Genomic DNA, 26,488 nt, shown 5'->3' with positions numbered 1-26,488 from the left:
CATGTTGCGTTTGGAGAGCCCCTGATGTGCCTAAATAGTAGAAACCCCTCACAAATGACCCCATTTTGGAAACTAAGAAACACCAATTGCTGTTCAAAAACCAGCGTGGGATAATTATATTAACCACAATTTGCCAAAGGGCAACTAATTCCCAACTAAAGGTTAAAGTAAAACTTAACTTTTATTTCTACTATTAAAGATTAAATTTAAAATTTGCTAAACTGGTGGATGTAATTATTAGGATATTGTCAATTACTCTCTCATCTCTTGGATTTATAATATCCTATCTATTAATTCATTTAGCTCCTAAAGCATGGCGCGGCCGCTACCACCGCTCTTATAGGTAATTATAAACATTCCACAAGTTATCTACTAAAATAACTTGACCTCCCCGACATGTTTTGCCAGTGAAGCTGGCTTCATCAGGGTTAGAAGCTAGCGGCCGCGCCATGCCTTAGGAGCTAAATGAATTAATAGATAGGATATTATAAATCCAAGGGATGAGAGAGAAATTGACAATATCCTAATAATTACATCCACCAGTATAGCAAATTTTAAATTTAATCTTTAATAGTAGAATTAAAAGTTATGTTTTACTTTAACCTTTAGTTGGGAATTAGTTGCCCTTTGGCAAATTGTGGTTAACATTTTGGAGACTAGACCCTTCAAGGAATTTATTTACCGTAGATATGTCATGAGCACTGTAAACCCCCAAATGCCTCACAGAAAATTATAACGTTAAGGCTATGTGCACACGTTCAGGATTTCTTGCAGAAAATTCCTGAGAAAAAACGGACATTTTCTGCAAGAAATCCGCAAGAAAACCGCATGCATTTTTGCCGCGATTTTGACGTGTTTTTGCCGTGGTTTTGACGTGTTTTTGCCGCGTTTTTTTCCGGACACTTCCCAATGCATTTTGTAGTGGGAAATCCGCAAAAAACCCCCACAAAATTAGTGAACATGCTGCGGTTTTTACTGCGATGCGTTTTTTTTGCGGAAAAAAACGCATCATGTGCACAAAACATGCGGAATTCATTCTAAATGATGGGATGCTTATTGTATGCATTTTTTTGCGGTTTTATAGCGTTTTTATCGGGAAAAACCGTGAAAAAACGCGAAAAAACCGCAACGTGTGCACACAGCCCAAGTCGGGAAAGTAAAAAAATCTAATTTTTTTCCCAAAAATGATTTTAGCAGCAAATTTTTTTATTTTCATAAGGGTAACAGGAGAAAATGGATTCCAAAATCTGTTGTGCAATTTCTCCTGAGTATGCTGACACCCCATATGTGGAAGAAAACTACTGTTTAAGCACAAGGCAGGGCTTGGAAGGGAAGGAGTGGCGTTTTGGAATGTAGACTTTGATGGAATGGTCTGCGGGTGTCATGTCATGTTTGGAGAGCCCCTGATGTGCCTAAACAGTGCAAATGCCCCACAAGTGACCCCATTTTGTAACTGATTTACTGTTTCCTGGTATCTGAATTTTCTATTATAGTGGCGTACACGAGTTGTGTAGAGTGCATCAGGATGGTATATGTGAGTAGTGTAGTGCTCGACAGGTTGACAAACGTGAGTTGTGTAGTGTTCATCAGGTTGGTATTATTATTATTATTTATTTATATAGCACCATTAATTCCATGCTGCTGTACATAAGAAGGGGTTACATCAAAATACAAATATCACTTACAGTAAACAAAACTAACAATGAGAGATTGGTACAGAGGGAAAAGGACCCTGCCCTTGCGGGCTTACATTCTACAGGATTATGGTGAAGGAGACAGTAGGTCGAGGGTTGCAGTAGCTCCAATGGTGTTGAGCTGGCCGTGTGGTCTTTACAGGCTGTAAGCTTCCTTGAAGAGGTGGGTTTTCAGGTTTCTTTTGAAGGATCCAAAAGTAGTGGATAACCGGATGCGTTGGGGCACTGAATTCCAGAAAATGGGTGATATTCGGGAGAAGTCTTGGAGGCAATCGAGTGAGGAGCGAATAAGCGTGGAGGAGAGGAGGAGGTCTTGGGAGGACCGGAGATTACGTGAGGGAAGATATTGAGAGATTACTGTGGAAATATACGGAGGAGAAAGGTTATGAATGGCTTTGTAGGTCAGTGTTAGTAATTTAAACTGGATACGCTGGGAAATTGGGAGCCAGTGAAGGGATTTGCAAAGAGGTGAAGCAGGAGTGTAGCAAGGAGAGAGATTAATTAGTCAGGCAGCAGAGTTAAGGATGGACTGGAGGGGTGCGAGAGTGTTAGAAGGTAGGCCACAGAGGAGTATGTTGCCGTAGACGAGGCGGAAGATGATTAGGGCATGCACGAGCATTTTGGTAGAGTGTGGGATGAGGAAAGGACGGATTCTGGAAATATTTTTGAGCTGGAGGCGACAGGAGGTGGCGAGAGCTTGGATGTGCGGTTTGAAGAACAGGGCAGAGTCAAGGGTTACTCCAAGACAGCGGATTTTGGGAACAGGGGAAAGTGTGATTTCATTTATTTTGATAGATAGATCAGGTAGGGAAGATATGAGTGATGGAGGAAAGATAATGAGTTCAGATTTGTCCACATTGAGCTTGAGGAAGCGAGAGGAGAAGAAGGAGGGTATGGCTGATAGACACTCTGGGATTCTGGAGAGCAGAGAGGTGACATCTGGGCCAGAGAGGTAGATCTGAGTGTCATCGGCATATAGATGGTACTGGAAACCATATGACCTTATGAGTTGTCCCAGGCTGAGTGTATAGATTGAGAAAAGTAAGGGTCCCAGGACAGAGCCTTGGGGGACTCCAACAGAGAGGGGGCGAGATGAAGAGGTAGTATGGGAGTAGGAAACGCTAAATGTGCGGTTGGCAAGGTATGAGGAGATCCAAGATAGGGCAAAGTCTTTGACCCCAAAGGAAGAGAGGATCTGTAGTAGGAGGCAGTGGTCAACAGTGTCGAAGGCAGAGGACAGGTCTAGGAGGAGGAGTATAGAGAATTGTCTGTTAGCTTTGGCTGTAAGTAAGTCATTAGTAATTTTGGTCAGGGCAGTCTCAGTGGAATGGTGGGGACGGAAGCCAGATTGTAGGTTGTCGAAGAGAGAGTTAGATGCAAAGTGAGAGGAAAGTTCAGCATGGACGTGCTGCTCAAGGAGTTTGGAAGCAAATGGGAGCAAAGATATGGGGCGATAGCTGGACATAGTGCTTGGGTCAAGGGATGGCTTTTTGAGGATAGGTGTGATTGTGGCATGTTTGAAGGCAGAGGGGAAGGTACCAGAAGTTAGTGAAAGGTTGAAGAGATGGGTTAGGGATGGGATTAGTGTGGTGGTGAGGTTGGGGAGGAGGTGGGATGGGGTCAAGTGCACAAGTGGTGAGGTGTGATTTGGAGAAAAGATGAGCAAGCTCCCCTTCAGAGATTTTGGAGAGTGAAGTTATGGGGTTTGGGCATTGGTCTCTCATACAAAGGGGTTGTGGTGGTTTGACAACAAAGACTTGCCTTGTTTGGTCTATCTTATTTTTGAAGTGCGTGGCAAAGTCCTCGGCAACGATTAGGGAACTCTGAGGGGCCAGTGGTGGGTGGAGGAGGGAGTTAAAAGTGTTGAACAACTGTTTGGGGTTAAACTGTTTGGGGTTGTGGGATAAGGAAGATACGAGGGTTGTGAAGTAGACCTGTTTAGCAGAGGTGAGAGCTGATTTGAATTCCAGTGTTGCTTGTTTGAGTGTAGTGAAATCATCTTGTGAATCTGTTTTCTTCCAACACCGTTCTGCAATTCTGGATACTTGCCGAAGCTTTTTAGTGTTGTTATTGTGCCAGGGTTGTCTATGTTGCAGAGTGCGTCTTCTTGCAGTCACCGCTGTACTTAGGAGAGCTTCAATCAGCAAGATATCTTGAGTAAACAGTATTTACTTCATATTGGATAAACATGAGATACAATTCAGTGTCACACAGTCCGTGCACTGAACACAACACATTCATGAAGAAAAGCAAAACAGAAAGTAAGAAAACAACCAACAACTGAGAGCTTCCCTCCCCACATTACAGCATGTATATAACTTTACACACTATCGCCATCTGCTGTCTGGTTAGTATAAAGTCCTCCTTTCACTTATAATAAGTTCTAATCTGTTGCATATGCCAACAGTCTATTGGTACGTCGCACTCTGCTATGCATGACAGGGGCGACCGTGTCAATAGCTGATGCAAGAGTGGCAATGTAGAAAGCAGTGGCAGTGTCTGTGTCGTGGAGTGAGGATATAGAGGACAGTGGTAGGATAGAGTCAGAGAGTGTGTTGGTGTCTAGGTGTGCGAGGTTCCTGCGTGGGTGCGCATGGTACTGGACATGGGTGACAGGTGAGGAGGACAGAGATGAGAAAGTGAGTAGATGGTGGTCAGATAGAGGGAGAGGGAAGGTTGTGAAGTTAGATAGGGAGCATAAACGGGTGAAGACCAGGTCTAATGTGTATCCGTCTGTGTGGGTGGCTGAGGGGGACCACTGAGTAAGTCCAAATGATGAAGTAAGGGACAGGAGTTTGGAGGCTGCTGACTGGTGGGTGTCAATGAGATCAAAGAGATCACCTCCCCCCCATGTTCTTGTTGTAGCCCAGTACACAGTGGGGTTTGTGGACCTATGTAGAGGTACCTTGTACAGCGATGGGGGTTCTGCCATTATCATGTATGGTGGTCAGGAAAAGGACATCCCTTTTGTCCTTGTACTTGACCACCAACGCATCGCTACATTAGGCTCTGCTTTCACCCTTTCTGAGCAACTTTTTGCATACAGTACCACAAGCTGCTGTAGCTCACGAAGAGATAGACTTGAACAGAGGGATGCTGGTATAAAAGTTATCTACGTAGAGGTGATAACCTTGATCCAGCAGTGGGTGCACCAAATCCCATACAATTTTCTCACTCACTCCCAGAACAGGGGGGCATAAAAGGGGGTTCAATCCAGGAGTCCAACCCGTCATAAACCCTAAACGTGTGGGTGTACCCTGTGGTACCCTCACACAGTTTATACAGCTTAATTCAGTGCCTGGCCCTCTTACTGGGCAGGTATTGCTAGAATCTGAGCCTCCCCTTGAAATGGATTAGGGACTCACCCACGTAGATGTCCTTTGAGGGGAAGTACACCTCAGCAAAATTGTTGTTGAAGTGCTCAATGACCAATCAAACTTTGAATAGATGTTCAAAGTTGGGGTCATCTCAGGGAAGACATTGTGAATTGTTATTGTAATGCAAAAATATTTGTATGGCCTCAAAATGTTTACAGGTTATTGCCATGGTGAATAGTGGAGTGTTGTATAAACACCAATACTGCCAAAGTTCTGGCCTCTTCACTTTTCAAAATGTCATAATTTGTACTGTGTGTACATTAGTCCAGTTACAAAATGATGAAGGGTGGTTTTGTGACAAAAATTGGGCATACAAATTTGTTTGAGCCACCATGAGGTTTGCAAAATTCTCAGAGAAAAATACTTTCAATTTCTGTGAGGCCGATGGTGTCAAATTTTATTCCTGATTGCGCCACAAAATCAGCAATCAATGGCTCAAAATCTTAGGGGGGGTGAGGTCCATATGGGGTCAGTAACGGTGGGCGCTGGTTCAGTTTCTGCCCAGGGGGGTCTGCATGGTGGTTCAGCATCACTTGAGGAAGAGGAGGAGGAAAAATAAAAGAAGGTGGGATCCTCTCCCTCACTATCAGTGTCAGAAGCAAGGAAGACACGTGCTTCCTCCGCTGAATACCGAGCTTGGGATCAGCGGGGCATTTTTTTTTACGAATGTGATGTCTGTGTGAGTACCAAGATTTATTCAGGGGTGTTTTTGTGAGTGTTTGGTGTAAACTGTTTCAATTAGGAAAGAAAGAAAAAGATACAAGAAAAAGGCAACAACCCGAGGTTGGTCCCTGATGTGCGTCAGTAATCAGCACTCGACGGCTGTAGGACAGATGCAAGGATGAGTTTTTTTGCTGACACTAACTCAATTCAGTAAAATATACCATAGTAGATGATTACTATGGTATATTTTATATCTCTCTAATCTAATCCTATGAACTAATGTAAATGATTTTTTATGCGAGTCTTATTTAACCAAAAAAGAACAACCAGAGGCCTGTCAGTGATGTTTGTCACTGACCAGCGCTTGACGGCTGTGGTACGTGCACACAGTTGTGGTGTAAAAAAGGGATGCAAGAAAATAGACAGGAAACAAAAATAGTCCTTGCAGAAAATGAGGACGGATGCTAATCAGTGGTATATGTCTGATCAGTAACTCGGCAGATGTAGGACACACACATAGAGTGATGCAAAGAGTGGGAGAAAAGTAAGTGGAAAAAAAGGATGTGGAAACCAGCATACAAGAGTGCGGACCAGTGATTTTGCGTCACTGATCAACACTCAGTGGCTGCAGGACGTACTCATGGAGGTGGTGTAAAGTCGGGGGGAATGAACAGGGATAAAAAACAAACACAGCAAAACAGTCTTTGATCAGTGATTTGTATCACTGATCAGAACTCAACAGCTGCAGGATGCACAAACAATAAAAAAACTGCCAAAAATCGAGCGATCAGGTACTGATCAGCGATCAAGTACTGATCAGCACTCAGTGGCATAAGGGGGGGTGGAGAGAGGGGAAGAGGGGTACGGAGAGAGAGGATTGGGGTGGATTAGATAAGATCAGGCAATGATCAGGGAGGGATCAGTAACTCTTCTTTATTCTTCTTTTCAGCAGCAGGAGCACAGGCAGCAGCAATTGTGATGTCACAGGTGTCTGTGGCACCCCAGGGTCCAGTACGGCACACAGAGGGACCGAGTGACAGCCCTGTACAAATTCGCTGCTAAAATGAAGAAGTACAGGGCGGTGACTGCCAGGTCACACCACACCTGTGCACTTTGATTGGTGTGATTGATGTCATCTTTGTATGTAGTGTGGTCCCTAAAAAAATAGGTTTTGTAAATTTTGTTAGAAAAATGAGAAATTGCTGATAAAGTTTTAACCCTTCTAACTTACTAATGAAAAAAATATGTTTCAAAAATGATGCTGATGTAAAGTAGGCATATGAAAAATGTTACTTATTATCTATTTTGTGTGATGTAAGTATCTGATTTAAGAGCATAAAAATAAAAAAATTGAAAATTGAAAATTTTTCATAAATAAAGGCAAATCATATTGACCAAAATTTGCCACTAACATGAAGCACATGTCCCGAAAAAAACAATCTCAGAATCACTGGGATAACTTGAAAGGTTCCAGAGTTATTACCTCATAAAGTGATGCATGTCAGATTTTAAAAATGAGGCTATTAACGTATAAAATGGCTCGGTCCTTAAGGGGTTAAAGACAAAACAAAAATTAAATATATATAGATACTGTATTTCATTAAACAGAATCGGTCATATTGGGCATGCTGCTTTACTTATACTGTATAGTTGTGTAAGAAAAGATACATAAAGCTTTGTTGATGGAAATCCATCCCCACTCTGGGCTAAAGAGTCCAGTGGGTGGTCTTACCCCGTGGTATGTGGGTATATAATAGGATGGCAAACTGATGGCGTAGCAGGAAGGTACAGTAGTCATTGTTGGAGTGAGCACTCAATTTCTCCTCTATTCATGCGGAACTCTACTTGTGGGCCACAACAGACGATGTCACCAGTGTATAATACAGAGGACTCATTGAACGTGTAAGGGGAGCGCTCACTATTGACTGACCACCGCTGTCTCTGTATATACATCAGCTCTCTATTTTGGCTCATGGAGGTGGGTGCCAAGTGAGTCTTTATTAGACAGCTACATTAGGTATATTGAAAATATGACTGAAAATATTTATTTTTAGTAATTCAGAAGAACAAAGCAAGCATTTACAAGTACTATGTTTTTCTTGCTAAATCCATGTTTGGACCACAAACTTAACCCAAAAAACACACACAGAAATATATAATCAAATGCCAACCAAATATTTGTGGTAGTAGCTACTTCTTTTAGTTAAAAAAAGAAAACTAGTTGGGAACACAACAATTATAGAGAGACAGGTATTATGAAATAGGATTTGGAATGTTTTTCATTATACCCATGTAATGTGGAAAAATAATCAAGAGACAATAATAACCACACAGGAAAGCCAAATGCTAAATCATGTATTTTAGCTAATATATATTTATAGATCTTCAGAGATTTCGGAGCTACTTGCCCTCATGATTACCGGTAAAGATTGCTTTATTTAAAGAGTTATTTCCATCTCTGCTTTTCATGGGTGAAACAGGAATAATTGCATCTAGGTCCCTGCCACAAGAGACCAGGATACAAAAACAGCCGAGCACAGCATTGAGTAACTCCCATAGAAATGAATGGGTGTTATGGAAACAGCATAGAAAAGTGAGTTACTCTGTTGGCGTAACTCCCAAGTTACTCTTTTCCCCAAATGCTCATTCATTTCTATAGGTGCTATGCAAACAGCATGTTTTCTGATAACTCTGGTGGTCAGAACCTAAAAGCAGTTATTTACATTTTGGCCACAAAAGGTAGAAACAGGAATAAAAGCTTTAAAGGGTCCTACATCATCCACATAGTGTCCTTAATCGCGCTCCTAGTGCGCATGTACCGGGAAAGGCCAAAGAGTTCCCATGTTCTTGCGCACTACAGTACTTTTCTCTGCCCTCAGCAGGGAAGATGGAAGTGCGCCGGTGCAGGAGCGTGATGGAGGACACTGTGTGGATGATGTAGGATACATCATCCACACGAAGCAGGAAAAGAGCATGGCCCATCGGACCGGATTCCCCCATCTGTAAGTATGAAAAATCTTTTTTGGGGGGATCTGCAGATTGGATTGGGGACTTTCTTACAGAATTCCAGTATGCTGTTAAAAAGGTTCTAATGATGTTGGATGTACATTATGTGGGAAAAACCTGGTGATAGGTTCCTATTAACATGGATATTCTATCAAAATGTACAAATATGCAGATCTTTACCTCAGTAAATCTCTTGACCTAGATCTTCTGCATCCTGTGTCCACCTTCACTCCCAAACATAAGGCTGGTGTCAGTCTACCAATATGTTACCCCTCTGCCTTAGTTTGGCATAGCTTTATCACCTTCCTCTACAGTTGCTGCCCTCCGCTGTGCTCCACACCAGGGTTTACAAGTGGCCTGGCATGCTCCCACGTCATCGTCTGCCATGACACATATTAGGCCTGCTAAGACACACAACTGTGCCTTGGTATTAAGACTCATGGTTCTATTTGTTTTCCATGCACCACTGCCTGCTTCTTGTCTGCCCCTGCCTGTATTGTCCTGGAAATTCCTGTGTCCTGCCTGCCATTGCCCTCCAGTGTGTCAAGTCCTAGCTCCATAAGTGCTTTTCTGCTGCATTAATGCCTGAGATCCGTGTGCCCACCTGGACCTTGTCTTATAGGATCCACTTCACAAGGTGAGACCTTAACACAATCATTTAGTTGACAGCTGTGTCCTGATTCCTGATTCACACATAAGGGTATGCTTGTATTGCAGGCAGAAAAGTCGCAGCATTAGGGATGACACAATTTTGCCCACTTGCTACAAAAAAAGCTTGCGGCATAAATTGACCAAAACCGCAGATTTCTAATTGGCAGTATGTCAAGTTATGCTGCAGATTTCACCCTTTTGCAATGCATTGGGTGATTTTTTATTCTATGATCAGGGGTGTAACTAATATTAATAATAATAATTTTATTTACGGTATATAGCGCCAACATATTCCGCAGCGCTTTACAAATTATAGAGGGGATTTGTACAGACAATAGACATTACAGCATAACAAAAATCACAGTTCAAAACAGATACCAAGAGGAATGAGGGCCCTGCTCACAAGCTACTAGAAAAGGGGAGACACAAGAGGTGGATGGTAACAATTGCTTTCGTTGGTCGGACCAGCCATAGTGTAAGGATCGACTGTTCATGTAAACCTGCATGAACCAGTTAACTGCCTAAGTATGTAGCAGTACAGACACAGAGGGCTATTAACTGCATAAAGTGTATGAGAATATGATTCGAGGAACCTGATTTTGGCTTAACTTATATGAATGGGCCACACAGGGATAATTAGGTTAATGCGTTGAGGCGGTCGGCCAGTCTGAACAAATGCATTTTTAGGGCACGCTTAAAACTGTGGGGATTGGGGATTGATCGTATTAACCTTGGTAGTGCATTCCAAAGAATTGGCAAAGCACGTGGAAAGTCTTGGAGACGGGAGTGGGAGGTTCTGATTATTGAGGATGCTAACTTCAGGTCATTAGCAGAACGGAGAGCACGGGTAGGGTGGTAGACTGAGACCAGGGAGATGTAGGATGGGGCTGAGCCATGGAGCGCTTTGTGAATGAGGGTAATAGTTTTGTACTGGATTCTGGAGTGGATGGGTAACCAGTGTAATGACTGGAACAGGGTAGAGGCATCGGTGTAATGGTTAGTGACGAATATAATCCTGGCAGCAGCATTCAGGACAGATTGGAGCGGAGAGAGTTTGGTAAGAGGGAGGCCCTTTAGGAGAGAGTTACAATAGAAAGAGTTTTTGCTGAGTCGCAAGTAAGGAAAGGGCGAATTCTAGAAATGTTTTTGAGATGCAGATAAGAAGAGTGAGCCAATGATTGGATGTGGGGGGTGAAGGAAAGCTCGGACTCAAGTATGACCCCAAGACAGCGGGCATGTTGCTGGGGAGTAATGGTGGAACCACACACGGAGATGGCAATGTCAGGCAAAGGTAGGTTAGTAGAGGGAGAGAACACGAGTTCTTTTTGGTTTGCTCATTATCATCATTTGGAATGGCCAGGTGATGCAAATTTCCCAGCTTTATAAATTCCCAGCCTCCTCTAACTTTGCGTCAAAAAACATTAGCCATGGGTTCCTCTAACCAGCTGCCTAGTGCTATGAAAATGAAAATGGTGAGGCCCACAAAGCAGGAGAAGACTGTAAGAAGATAGCAAAGCGTTTTCAAGTTGCCCTTTCTTCAGTTCTAAATGTAATTAAGAAATGGCAGTTAACAGGAACAGTGGAGATCAAGATAATGTCTGGAAGACCAAGCAAATTTTCAGTGAGAGCTGCACATACTTATGCTAGAAAGGCAAATCAGAACCCCCGCTTGACTGCAAAAGACCTTAAAATTTTTTAGCAAACTCTGAGTTGTTGTACATTGTTATACTGTTCACATAACCTGCACAAATATGGCCTTCATGGAAGAGTCAACAGAAGAAAACCTCTCCTGCATCCTCAACATAAAATTCAGTGACAGAAGTATGCAAAAGAACATCTAAACAAGCCTCATGCATTTTGGAAATTAGCCCTGTGGACCAATGAGGTTAAAATAGAACTCTGTGGCCACAATGATCAAAGGTATGGTGTTGTGAATTCTGTTGTCGGGCTCTCTCCTGTGGTCATGAATGGTACTTCGGCTGTTTCTGTCCATGGACTTCCTCTGGTGGGTGTTTCTGAGTTTCCTTCCACAGGTGACGAGGTTAATTCGTTAGCTGGCTGCTCTATTTAACTCCACTTAGATCTTTGCTCCATGCCACCTGTCAATGTTCCAGTATTGGTCTAGTTCACTCCTGGATCGTTCTTGTGACCTGTCTTCCCAGCAGAAGCTAAGTTCCAGCTTGTATTTCTTTGGTTTGCTATTTTTCTGTCCAGCTTGCTATTTTTATTGTTATCTTGCTTGCTGGAAGCTCTGGGACGCAGAGGGAGCACCTCCGCACCGTGAGTCGGTGCGGAGGGTCTTTTTTGCGCCCTCTGCGTGGTCTTTTTGTAGGTTTTTGTGCTGACCGCAAAGTAACCTTTCCTATCCTCGGTCTGTTCAGTAAGTCGGGCCTCACTTTGCTTAATCTATTTCATCTCTGTGTTTGTATTTTCATCTTTACTCACAGTCATTATATGTGGGGGGCTGCCTTTTCCTTTGGGGAATTTCTCTGAGGCAAGGTAGGCTTTATTTTTCTATCTTCAGGGCTAGCTAGTTCCTTAGGCTGTGCCGAGTTGCATAGGGAGCGTTAGGCGCAATCCACAGCTATTTCTAGTGTGTTTGATAGGATTAGGGATTGCGGTCAGCAGAGTTCCCACGTCCCAGAGCTCGTCCTTTATTATCAGTAACTATCTGGTCATTCCGTGTGCTCTTAACCACCAGGTCCATTGTTGTCCTGACCACCAGGTCATAACAGTATGGGTGGAGAAAAAAATGTGAACAGAATTTCAGGAAAAGAACATCTCGACAACCATTAAGCATAGGGGGTGGTACAATCATGCTTTGTGGTTGTGTTGCAGCTAATGGCACAGAGAACATGTCATGGGTAGAGGGAAGAATGGATTCAATGAAATTTCCACAAATTCTTGATGTAAACATAACACCATTTGTAAAAAAGGTGAAGTTGGAAAAAGCATGGCTTCTATAAATGAATACTGAAAGCTAAACACGCGTCAAAATCCCCAACAGACTACATGACAAGGCACAAGCTGAAGATTTTACAATGGCCCTTACAGTCCCCTGATCTGAATATCATTGAAAATCTGTTGCTAGTCAAAATAGCAGTGCATGCAAGACGACCCAGGAATCTCACAGAACTGGAAGAATTTATCAAGGACGAATGGAAGAAAATCCCTCAAACAAGATTTGAAAGAATCTTGGCTGGCTACAAAAAGCGTTTGCAAGCTGTGATGCTTGCAAAAGGGGGTGCTACTAGGTACTAAGCTTGAAGATTGCCCAAACTTTTGCATCGGCGCACTTTGCTTTATGTAATTTTTAAAAAGTAAAAAATGACAATTTTTTTGTGTAAGATACAAAGGAAATGTGTCATCTTTAACTTTAGCCCTTTAAGAGATCATTTCATCTTCAAATTTCTTAACTGTTCACAATAACAGTAACTTAAATCAGGGATGCCCAAACCTTTACATGCCTCTGTATGTATGTATATAATATAAAATCAGGATGGTGGGGCCCTGATGCAAATCTTGCATTGGGGCCCATCAGACTTTACTTATGTGACTGACTGTGGTGCTACACATAATCACCAGGATTAGTCCAAGAGGCATGCCCTTAATGAAGAACCGTGTAGTAAAATGGTAGGGGCAAAATGGTGGGCAACCAAGGGAGGATGTTTTCGGGAGGAAGATCTTATAATCATTCTGAAGCGTAAGTATCATAAAGATTCTAAAGAAGGATTAATGCATTTGTTGTATCACTGAGGGGAGGAAAAGACTATTCATTTAGCATACCTAACAATTGTAACTGCATGAGTCTTAGCTCGTTTGTTGCACTGTCTGTACTGCCGAGATGGTAGACCTGGCTACGGACAAAATTGCAGCAATATAGTAATATAGGTACTGTATGTTTGCAACATCCTTCAATACAGTATAGGCCATAGTCTACTACCTCTCTAGTTTTAATCATTCTGTGGATCTTACTATGTGCATGTAAAATTAATTTATAAAAGCCACATGGTTCATAATCCATGGTATGTAGATGAAAACAAACATCTGATAAGAGCTTGTTTACCCGCTATCCTAGTAAAATCTAACAGACTGGCAATAATAATCTAACACCTCAAATGTTCGTTTTTCTTTTTTAGACAGGGAACATTACAGAGTGTACCAATGCCTATCCTGCCAAGTCTAGCCTTTTCAGAACAAAATCAAAATACATATGTATGTATTCTGGCTTTACTTCAATTATTAATCTGTAATGGATAGTCATTGGTCTCGTCAATTACCGGATTCCCAGTCTGCTTCAATGAAAGGAATGCCTTCAAATATGAATGTTACTCTGAAGAGAGTAAAAGGAAGTCTGTAATAAGGCCAATGAACACACAGCAAAACATCCTTCATGACCTCCAGCTCTGAGTGATCATCAGGACTCAGAAACCAAATAGCACTGGGGCAATGAATCACCTTCCACGTAAAAACAGTAATACAGTAACTGAAAATCGTAACAAAACCCAAAAGGTGAAGAAAAACAGCACTTTTCTCAAAGAGCTTCTCTTATTTCATCTTCAACTATTTACCATATTTGTGACTGAGCTTGTAATAATAGGCACGCATTCCTTACATTTCTTGGCCTATCAAGAGTGGTAGATTGCTGTATTATGTCTCCTGCTGAACCCACGCTGTGAACACTTACACCATACACTGGTCCCTCATAGACAGGCGCAGTACTGTTCTGTACCTGTATTATACGTACAGTCAAGGCCAAAAGTTTTGAGAATGACACCAAAATTATATTTTCACATGATCTGCTGCCCTCTGGTTTTTATTAGTGTTTGTCTGATGTTTATATCACATACAGAAATATAATTGCAATCATATTATGAGTACCAATAGGTTATATTGACAGTTAGAATGAGTTAATGCAGCAAGTCAATATTTGCAGTGTTGACCCTTCTTCTTCAAGACCTCTGCAATTCTCCCTGGCATGCTCTCAATCAACTTCTGGACCAAATCCTGACTGATAGCAGTCCATTCTTGCATAATCAATGCTTGCATTTTGCCAGAATTTGTTGGTTTTTGTTTGTCCACCCGTCTCTTGATGATTGACCACAAGTTCTCAATGGGATTAAGATCTGGTGAGTTTCCAGGCCATGGACCCAAAATCTCTATGTTTTGTTCCATGAGCCCTTTAGTTATCACCTTTGGTTTATGGCAAGGTGCTCCATCATGCTGGAAAAGGCATTGTTGGGCGCCAAACTGCTCTTGGACGGTTGGGAGAAGTTGCTCTTGGAGGACATTCTGGTACCATTCTTTATTCATGGCTGTGTTTTTAGGCAAGACTGTGAGTGAGCCGATTCCCTTGGCTGAGAAGCAACCCCACACATGAATGGTTTCAGGATGTTTTACAGTTGGCATGAGACAAGACTGGTGGTATCGCTCACCTCTTCTTCTCCGAATAAGCTGTTTTCCAGATGTCCCAAACAATCGAAAAGGGGATTCATCATAGAAAATGACTTTGCCCCAGTCCTCAGCAGTCCACTCCCTGTACCTTTTGCAGAATATCAGTCGGTCCCTGATGTTTTTTCTGGAGAGAAGTGGCTTCTTTGCTGCCCTCCTTGAAACCAGGCCTTGCTCAAAGAGTCTCCGCCTCACAGTGTCTGCAGAAGCACTCACACCAGCCTGCTGCCATTCCTGAGCAAGCTCGGCACTGCTGGTAGTCCGATCCCGCAGCTGAAACAGTTTTAAGATACGGTCCTGGTGCTTGCTGGTCTTTCTTGGGAGCCCTGGAGCCTTTTTGACAACAATGGAAGCTCTCTCCTTGAAGTTCTTGATGATGCGATAGATTGTTGACTGAGGTGCAATCTTTGTAGCTACGATACTCTTCCCTGTTAGGCCATTTTTGTGCAGTGCAATGATGGCTGCACGTGTTTCTTTAGAGATAACCATGGTTAACTGAAGAGAAACAATGATACCAAGCACCAGCCTCCTTTTAAAGTGTCCAGTGATGTCATTCTTACTTAATCATGACTGATTGATCACCAGCCCTGTCCTCATCAACACCCACACCTGTGTTCATGGATCAATCACTAAAACGATGTTAGCTGCTCCTTTTAAGGCAGGACTGCAATGATGTTGAAATGTGTTTTGGGGGTTAAAGTTCATTTTCTGGGCAAATATTGACTTTGCAAGTACAGTAATTGCTGTTAAGCTGATCACTCTGACATTCAGGAGTATATGCAAATTGCCATTAGAAAAAATGAAGCAGTAGGCTTTGGAAAAATTAATATTTGTCTCATTCTCAAAATTTTTGTCCATGACTGTAGTGTTCTGCACCATTATTACATGTAAAGTACGGTACTATACCTATATCACATGCACTGTATAGCACTTATATGTAATGCCCTGTAGTGCTCTGTTCCTATATTACACATACTATACATAAATTACACACTGTTTTGTACCTATATTACATGTAATGTACAGTACTTATATTACATACATTTTTCGTTACCCATATTACATGTAATGTAATGTATTGTAGTGTACTGTACTGTTCTGTGCCCATATTACACATACTGTACTGTTTTGTACCCATATTACACATACTGTATTGTTCTGTACCCATATTACACATACTGTACTGTTTTGTACCCATATTACACATACTGTACTGTTCTGTACCCATATTATGCATACTGTATTGTTCTATAACCATATTACACATACTATACTGTTTTGTACCCATATTACACATACTGTACTGTTTTGTACCCATATTACACATACTGTATTGTTCTGTACCCATATTACACATACTGTATTGTTCTGTACCCATATTACACATACTGTACTGTTTTGTACCCATATTACACATACTGTACTGTTTTGTACCCATAATATACATTGTGCATTGTTCTGTACCCATATTTCATACTGTACTGTTTTGTAACCATTACACATACTGTACTGTTTTGTACCCATATTACACATACTGTACTGTTTTGTACCCATAATATACATACTGTATTGTTCTGTACCCATATTACACATACTGTACTGTTTTGTACCCATATTACACATACTGTACTGTTCTGTACCCATATTACACATACTGTACTGTTTTGTACCCATATTACACATACTGTACTGTTTTGTACCCGTAATATACACAGTGTATTGTTCTGTACCCATATTACACATACTGTATTGTTCTGTACCCATATTACACATACTGTACTGTTTTGTACCCATATTACACATACTGTACTGTTTTGTACTCATAATATATATAGTGCATTGTTCTGTACCCATATTTCACATACTGTACTGTTTTGTACCCATATTACACATACTGTACTGTTTTGTACCCATATTACACATACTGTACTGTTCTGTACCCGTAATATACACAGTGTATTGTTCTGTACCCATATTACACATACTGTATTGTTCTGTACCCATATTACACATACTGTACTGTTTTGTACCCATATTACACATACTGTACTGTTTTGTACCCATAATATATATAGTGCATTGTTCTGTACCCATATTTCACATACTGTACTGTTTTGTACCCATATTACACATACTGTACTGTTTTGTACCCATATTACACATACTGTACTGTTTTGTACCCACAATATACATGGTGCATTGTTTTGTACCCATATTACACTTACTGTACTGTTTTGTACCCGTAATATACACAGTGTATTGTTCTGTACCCATATTACACATACTGTACTGTTCTGTACCCATATTATACATACTGTACTGTTGTGAATTCTGTGGCTGAGTTCACTTCTGTGGTCACAAGTGGTATTGCAGTCTCTGGGCTTCCTCCCTCAGGTGTTTTGGTGAGCTCGTTGGCTGCCTTGCTATTTAGCTCCACCTGAGTCTGTCTTCCTTGCTCCTTGTCAATGTTCCAGTGTTGGTTCTGAGCTACTGCATCTTTCCTTGGGCCTGCTGCTCTGCTAGATAAGTGCTTCTAGTTTGTTTTCTGTTTTTTTCTGTCCAGCTTGCTATTGTCTTTTGCTGGAAGCTCTGAGAAGCAGAGGGGTGCACCGCCGTGCTGTTAGTTCGGCACGGTGGGTCTTTTTGCCCCTTTGCGTGGTTTTCGTTTTAGGGTTTCTTGTAGACTGCATAGTTCTCTTTGCTATCCTCGCTCTGTCTAGAATATCGGGCCTCACTTTGCTGAATCTATTTCATTCCTACGTTTGTCTTTTCATCTTGCTAACAGTCATTATATGTGGGGGGCTGCCTATTCCTTTGGGGTATTTCTCTGAGGTAAGTCAGGCTTGTATTTCTATCTTCAGGCTAGTCAGCTCCTCAGGCAGTGCCGAGTTGCATAGGTAGTTGTTAGGCGCAATCCACTGCTGCTTATAGTTGTGTGAGGATAGATCAGGTACTGCAGTCTACAGAGATTCCACGTCTCAGAGCTCGTCCTATTGTTTTTGGTTATTGCCAGATCTCTGTATGTGCGCTGATTACTGCACGCTGTGTTGCCTGATTGCCAGCCATAACAGTACAAGAAGCCACACCAATGATTCCCAATAGAGGGAAAAAAGAAATCCTGACATCATTTTTTTTTCTTAGCTCTGTCTTCAGTCTTTTTTTTCCCCTAGACATTAGAGTGCTTCAGGACACAGCTGTGGACATGGATATTCAGGCTCTGTGCTCCTCAATGGATAATCTCGTTGTAAATGTACAAAAGATTCAAGATACTATTGATCAGAAATCAATGCTAGAACCAAGAATTCCGATTCCTGATTTGTTTTTTGGTGACAGAACTAAGTTCCTGAGCTTCAGAAATAATTGTAAGCTATTTTTGGCCTTGAAACCTCATTCTTCTGGTAATCCTATTCAACAGGTTTTGATTATTATTTCTTTTTTGCGCGGCGACCCACAGGACTGGGCGTTTTCTCTTGCACCAGGAGATTCTGCATTGAGTAATGTTGATGCATTTTTCCTGGCGCTCGGATTGCTTTACGATGAGCCTAATTCAGTGGATCAGGCTGAGAAAAATCTGCTGGCTTTATGCCAGGGTCAGGATGATGTAGAAGTATATTGTCAGAAATTTAGGAAATGGTCAGTACTCACTCTGTGGAATGAATCTGCACTAGCGGCTTTGTTCAGAAAGGGTCTCTCTGAAGCTCTTAAGGATGTAATGGTGGGATTTCCTATGCCTGCTGGTTTGAATGAGTCTATGTCCTTGGCCATTCAGATCGGTCGTCGCTTGCGCGAGCGTAAATCTGTGCACCATCTGGCGGTACTGCCTGAGAGTAAACCTGAGCCTATGCAGTGCGACAGGACTATGACTAAAGTAGAACGGCAAGAACACAGACGTCTGAACAGACTGTGTTTCTATTGTGGTGATTCTACTCATGCTATTTCTAATTGTCCTAAACGCACTAGGCGGTTCGATAGCTCTGCCGTTATTGGTACTGTACAGTCCAAATTCCTTTTGTCCATTACCTTAATGTGCTCTTTGTCATCGTATTCTGTCATTGCGTTTGTGGATTCAGGCGCTGCCCTGAATCTGATGGATTTGGATTATGCTAAACGTTGTGGATTTTTCTTGGAGCCTTTGCGGTGTCCTATTCCGTTGAGAGGAATTGATGCTACACCTTTGGCCAAGAATAAGCCTCAGTACTGGGCCCAGCTGACCATGTGCATGGCTCCTGCACATCAGGAAGTTATTCGCTTTCTGGTACTGCATAATTTGCATGATGTGGTCGTGTTGGGGTTGCCATGGCTACAAACCCATAATCCAGTATTGGATTGGAACTCTATGTCGGTAACCAGCTGGGGTTGTCAGGGAGTACATGGTGATGTTCCATTTTTGTCTATTTCGTCATCCATTCCTTCTGACATCCCAGAGTTCTTGTCGGACTTTCAGGATGTATTTGAAGAGTCCAAGTCTGATGCCCTACCTCCGCATAGGAATTGTGATTGTGCTATCGATTTGATTCCTGGTAGTAAATTCCCTAAGGGTCGTTTATTTAATTTGTCCGTACCTGAACACACCGCTATGCGCAGTTATGTGAAGGAGTCCCTGGAGAAGGGACATATTCGCCCATCGTCGTCACCATTGGGAGCAGGGTTCTTTTTTGTAGCCAAGAAGGATGGTTCGCTAAGACCGTGTATTGATTACCGCCTTCTTAATAGGATCACTGTTAAGTTTCAGTATCCCTTGCCATTGATTTCTGACTTGTTTGCTCGGATTAAGGGGGCTAGTTGGTTTACTAAGATTGATCTTCGTGGTGCGTATAATCTGGTGAGAATCAGGCAGGGAGATGAATGGAAAACGGCATTTAATACGCCCGAGGGTCATTTTGAGTATCTGGTGATGCCGTTCGGACTTGCCAATGCTCCATCTGTTTTTCAGTCTTTTATGCATGACATTTTCCGTGAGTATCTGGATAAATTCTTGATTGTTTACTTGGATGACATTTTGATCTTCTCAGATGATTGGGAGTCTCATGTGAAGCAAGTCAGAATGGTTTTCCAGGTACTGCGTGCTAATTCCTTGTTCGTGAAGGGATCAAAGTGTCTCTTCGGTGTGCAGAAAGTTTCATTTTTGGGGTTCATCTTTTCCCCTTCTACTATCGAGATGGATCCGGTTAAGGTTCAGGCCATCCAGGATTGGACTCAGCCGACATCTCTAAAAAGTCTGCAGAAATTCCTGGGCTTTGCTAATTTTTATCGTCGCTTCATCTGTAATTTTTCTAGCATTGCCAGACCATTGACCGATTTGACCAAGAAGGGTGCTGATTTGGTTAATTGGTCTTCTGCTGCCGTGGAAGCTTTTCAGGAGTTGAAGCATCGTTTTTGCTGTGCCCCTGTGTTGTGTCAACCTGATGTTTCTCTTCCGTTCCAGGTCGAGGTTGATGCTTCTGAGATTGGTGCAGGGGCGGTTTTGTCACAGAGAGGTTCTGGTTGCTCAGTGTTCAAACCATGTGCTTTCTTTTCCAGGAAATTTTCTGCTGCTGAGCGTAATTATGATGTGGGCAACCGAGAGTTGCTGGCCATGAAGTGGGCATTCGAGGAGTGGCGTCATTGGCTTGAGGGTGCTAAGCATCGCGTGGTGGTATTGACTGATCATAAGAACTTGACTTATCTCGAGTCTGCCAAGCGCTTGAATCCTAGACAGGCCCGTTGGTCGTTATTTTTTGCTCGTTTTGATTTTGTGATTTCATACCTTCCGGGCTCTAAAAATGTGAAGGCGGATGCTCTGTCTAGGAGTTTTGTGCCCGACTCTCCGGGTTTATCTGAGCCGGCGAGTATCCTCAAGGAAGGAGTCATTGTGTCTGCCATCTCCCCTGATTTGCGGAGAGTGTTGCAGAAATTTCAGGCTAATAAACCTGATCGTTGTCCGGCCGAGAAACTGTTCGTCCCTGATAGGTGGACTAGTAAAGTTATCTCTGAACTTCATTGTTCGGTGCTGGCCGGTCATCCAGGAATCTTTGGTACCAGGGAGTTGGTTGCTAGATCCTTCTGGTGGCCATCTCTGTCACGGGATGTGCGTGCTTTTGTGCAGTCCTGTGGAATTTGTGCTAGGGCTAAGCCCTGCTGTTCACGTGCCAGTGGGTTGCTTTTGCCCTTGCCGGTCCCGAAGAGGCCTTGGACACATATTTCGATGGATTTCATTTCTGACCTTCCCGTTTCTCAAAAAATGTCGGTCATTTGGGTGGTCTGTGATCGCTTTTCTAAAATGGTCCATCTGGTGCCCTTGGTTAAATTGCCTTCCTCCTCTGATTTGGTGCCTTTGTTCTTCCAGCATGTGGTTCGTTTACATGGCATTCCTGAGAATATTGTTTCTGACAGAGGTTCCCAGTTTGTCTCGAGGTTCTGGCGAGCCTTTTGTGGTAGGATGGGCATTGACCTATCTTTCTCCTCGGCCTTCCATCCTCAGACTAATGGCCAGACCGAACGAACCAATCAGACCTTGGAAACATATCTGAGATGTTTTGTTTCCGCTGACCAGGATGATTGGGTGTCATTTTTGCCGTTGGCTGAGTTCGCCCTTAATAATCGGGCCAGCTCGGCTACCTTGGTCTCTCCATTTTTCTGCAATTCTGGGTTCCATCCTCGTTTCTCTTCAGGACAGGTTGAGTCTTCGGACTGTCCTGGTGTGGATTCTGTGGTGGACAGGTTGCAGCAGATCTGGACTCAGGTAGTGGACAATTTGACCTTGTCCCAGGAGAAGGCTCAGCTTTTCGCTAATCGCAGACGCCGTGTGGGACCCCGACTTCGTGTTGGGGATTTGGTTTGGTTATCTTCTCGTCATATTCCTATGAAGGTTTCCTCTCCTAAATTTAAACCTCGTTTTATTGGTCCGTATAGGATTTCTGAGATTCTCAATCCGGTGTCTTTTCGTCTGACCCTCCCAGACTCCTTTTCCATACATAATGTATTCCATAGGTCGTTGTTGAGGAGATACGTGGCACCTATGGTTCCATCTGTGGAGCCTCCTGCCCCTGTTTTGGTGGAGGGGGAATTGGAGTATATTGTGGAGAAGATTTTGGATTCTCGTGTCTCTAGACGGAAACTCCAGTATCTGGTCAAATGGAAGGGTTATGCTCAGGAAGATAATTCCTGGGTTTTTGCCTCTGATGTCCATGCCCCAGATTTTGTTCGTGCCTTTCATGTGGCTCATCCTGGTCGGCCTGGGGGTTCTGGTGAGGGTTCGGTGACCCCTCCTCAAGGGGGGGGTACTGTTGTGAATTCTGTGGCTGAGTTCACTTCTGTGGTCACAAGTGGTATTGCAGTCTCTGGGCTTCCTCCCTCAGGTGTTTTGGTGAGCTCGTTGGCTGCCTTGCTATTTAGCTCCACCTGAGTCTGTCTTCCTTGCTCCTTGTCAATGTTCCAGTGTTGGTTCTGAGCTACTGCATCTTTCCTTGGGCCTGCTGCTCTGCTAGATAAGTGCTTCTAGTTTGTTTTCTGTTTTTTTCTGTCCAGCTTGCTATTGTCTTTTGCTGGAAGCTCTGAGAAGCAGAGGGGTGCACCGCCGTGCTGTTAGTTCGGCACGGTGGGTCTTTTTGCCCCTTTGCGTGGTTTTCGTTTTAGGGTTTTTTGTAGACTGCATAGTTCTCTTTGCTATCCTCGCTCTGTCTAGAATATCGGGCCTCACTTTGCTGAATCTATTTCATTCCTACGTTTGTCTTTTCATCTTGCTAACAGTCATTATATGTGGGGGGCTGCCTATTCCTTTGGGGTATTTCTCTGAGGTAAGTCAGGCTTGTATTTCTATCTTCAGGCTAGTCAGCTCCTCAGGCAGTGCCGAGTTGCATAGGTAGTTGTTAGGCGCAATCCACTGCTGCTTATAGTTGTGTGAGGATAGATCAGGTACTGCAGTCTACAGAGATTCCACGTCTCAGAGCTCGTCCTATTGTTTTTGGTTATTGCCAGATCTCTGTATGTGCGCTGATTACTGCACGCTGTGTTGCCTGATTGCCAGCCATAACACTGTACTGTTCTGTACCATATTATACATACTGTACTGTTTTGTACCCATATTATACATACTGTACTGTTTTGTACCCATAAGATACATACTGTACTGTTCTGTACCATATTACACATACTGCATTGTTCTGTACCCATATTACACATACTGCATTGTTCTGTACCCATATTACACATACTGTACTGTTTTGTACCCGTAATATACAGTGTATTGTTCTGTACCCATATTACACATACTGTACTGTTTTGTACCCATATTACACATACTGTACTGTTTTGTACCCATATTACACATACTGTACTGTTTTGTACCCACAATATACATGGTGCATTGTTTTGTACCCATATTACACTTACTGTACTGTTTTGTACCCGTAATATACACAGTGTATTGTTCTGTACCCATATTACTTGTCTAATTTGTTGCTGGAAGCTCTGGGACGCAAAGGGTGTACCTCCGTGCCGTTAGTTCGGTACGGAGGGTCTTTTTGCCCCCTTTGCGTGGTTTTCTTTAGGGTTTTGTGTAGACCGCAAAGTTACCTTTTCTATCCTCGATCTGTTAAGAAAGTCGGGCCTCACTTTGCTGAATCTATTTCATCTCTACGTTTGTCTTTTCATCTTAACTCACAGTCATTATATGTGGGGGGCTGCCTTTTCCTTTGGGGTATTTCTCTGAGGCAAGGTAGGCTTATTTTCTATCTTCAGGCTAGTTAGTTTCTCAGGCTGTGCCGAGTTGCATAGGCAGAGTTAGGCGCAATCCACGGCTGCCTCTAGTGTTGTTTGGAGAGGATTAGGGATTGCGGTCTGCAGAGTTCCCACGTCTCAGAGCTCGTTCTATGATTTTGGGTTATTGTCAGATCACTGTATGTGCTCTGACCGCTATGTCCATTGTAGTACTGAATTGCCTTTCATAACAGTTCTGTACCCATATTACACATACTGTACTGTTTTGTACCCATATTACACATACTGTACTGTTCTGTACCCATATTACACATACTGTACTGTTTTGTACCCATATTACACATACTGTACTGTTTTGTACCCATATTACACATACTGTACTGTTTTGTACCCATAATATATATAGTGCATTGTTCTGTACCCATATTTCACATACTGTACTGTTTTGTACCCATATTACACATACTGCACTGTTTTGTCCCCATATTACACATACACATACTGTACTGTTTTGTACCCATATTACACATACTGTACTGTTTTGCCTCCATATTACACATACACATACTGTACTGTTTTGTACCCATATTACACATACTGTACTGTTTGTACCCGTAATATACACAGTGTATTGTTCTGTACCCATATTACACATACTGTATTGTTCTATACCCATATTACACATACTGTACTGTTTTGTACCCATAATATATATAGTGCATTGTTCTGTACCCATATTTCACATACTGTACTGTTTTGTACCCATATTACACATACTGTACTGTTTGTACCCGTAATATACACAGTGTATTGTTCTGTACCCATATTACACATATTGTATTGTTTTGTACCCATATTACACATACTGTACTGTTTTGTACCCATAATATACATACTGTATTGTTCTGTACCCATATTACACATACTGTATTGTTCTATACCCATATTACACATACTGTACTGTTTTGTACCCATAATATATATAGTGCATTGTTCTGTACCCATATTTCACATACTGTACTGTTTTGTACCCATATTACACATACTGTACTGTTTGTACCCGTAATATACACAGTGTATTGTTCTGTACCCATATTACACATACTGTATTGTTCTGTACCCATATTACACATACTGTACTGTTTTGTAGCCATATTACACATACTGTACTGTTCTGTACCCATATTACACATACTGTACTGTTCTGTACCCATATTACACATACTGTACTGTTTTGTACCCATATTACACATACTGTATTGTTCTATACCCATATTACACATACTGTACTGTTTTGTACCCATAATATATATAGTGCATTGTTCTGTACCCATATTTCACATACTGTACTGTTTTGTACCCATATTACACATACTGTACTGTTTGTACCCGTAATATACACAGTGTATTGTTCTGTACCCATATTACACATACTGTATTGTTCTGTACCCATATTACACATACTGTACTGTTTTGTAGCCATATTACACATACTGTACTGTTCTGTACCCATATTACACATACTGTACTGTTTTGTACCCATATTACACATACTGTACTGTTTTGCCTCCATATTACACATACACATACTGTACTGTTTTGTACCCATATTACACATACTGTACTGTTTGTACCCGTAATATACACAGTGTATTGTTCTGTACCCATATTACACATACTGTATTGTTCTATACCCATATTACACATACTGTACTGTTTTGTACCCATAATATATATAGTGCATTGTTCTGTACCCATATTTCACATACTGTACTGTTTTGTACCCATATTACACATACTGTACTGTTTGTACCCGTAATATACACAGTGTATTGTTCTGTACCCATATTACACATACTGTATTGTTCTGTACCCATATTACACATACTGTACTGTTTTGTAGCCATATTACACATACTGTACTGTTCTGTACCCATATTACACATACTGTACTGTTTTGTACCCATATTACACATACTGTACTGTTTTGCCTCCATATTACACATACACATACTGTACTGTTTTGTACCCATATTACACATACTGTACTGTTTGTACCCGTAATATACACAGTGTATTGTTCTGTACCCATATTACACATACTGTATTGTTCTATACCCATATTACACATACTGTACTGTTTTGTACCCATAATATATATAGTGCATTGTTCTGTACCCATATTTCACATACTGTACTGTTTTGTACCCATATTACACATACTGTACTGTTTGTACCCGTAATATACACAGTGTATTGTTCTATACCCATATTACACATACTGTATTGTTTTGTACCCATATTACACATACTGTACTGTTTTGTACCCATAATATACATACTGTATTGTTCTGTACCCATATTACACATACTGTATTGTTCTATACCCATATTACACATACTGTACTGTTTTGTACCCATAATATATATAGTGCATTGTTCTGTACCCATATTTCACATACTGTACTGTTTTGTACCCATATTACACATACTGTACTGTTTGTACCCGTAATATACACAGTGTATTGTTCTGTACCCATATTACACATACTGTATTGTTCTGTACCCATATTACACATACTGTACTGTTTTGTACCCATATTACACATACTGTATTGTTCTATACCCATATTACACATACTGTACTGTTTTGTACCCATAATATATATAGTGCATTGTTCTGTACCCATATTTCACATACTGTACTGTTTTGTACCCATATTACACATACTGTACTGTTTGTACCCGTAATATACACAGTGTATTGTTCTGTACCCATATTACACATACTGTATTGTTCTGTACCCATATTACACATACTGTACTGTTTTGTAGCCATATTACACATACTGTACTGTTCTGTACCCATATTACACATACTGTACTGTTTTGTACCCATATTACACATACTGTACTGTTTGTACCCGTAATATACACAGTGTATTGTTC

This window comes from Ranitomeya imitator, chromosome 3, assembly GCF_032444005.1.
Source record: "Ranitomeya imitator isolate aRanImi1 chromosome 3, aRanImi1.pri, whole genome shotgun sequence".
In the NCBI taxonomy this organism is placed as follows: domain Eukaryota; kingdom Metazoa; phylum Chordata; class Amphibia; order Anura; family Dendrobatidae; genus Ranitomeya; species Ranitomeya imitator.
This window is presented reverse-complemented; position numbering follows the sequence as displayed.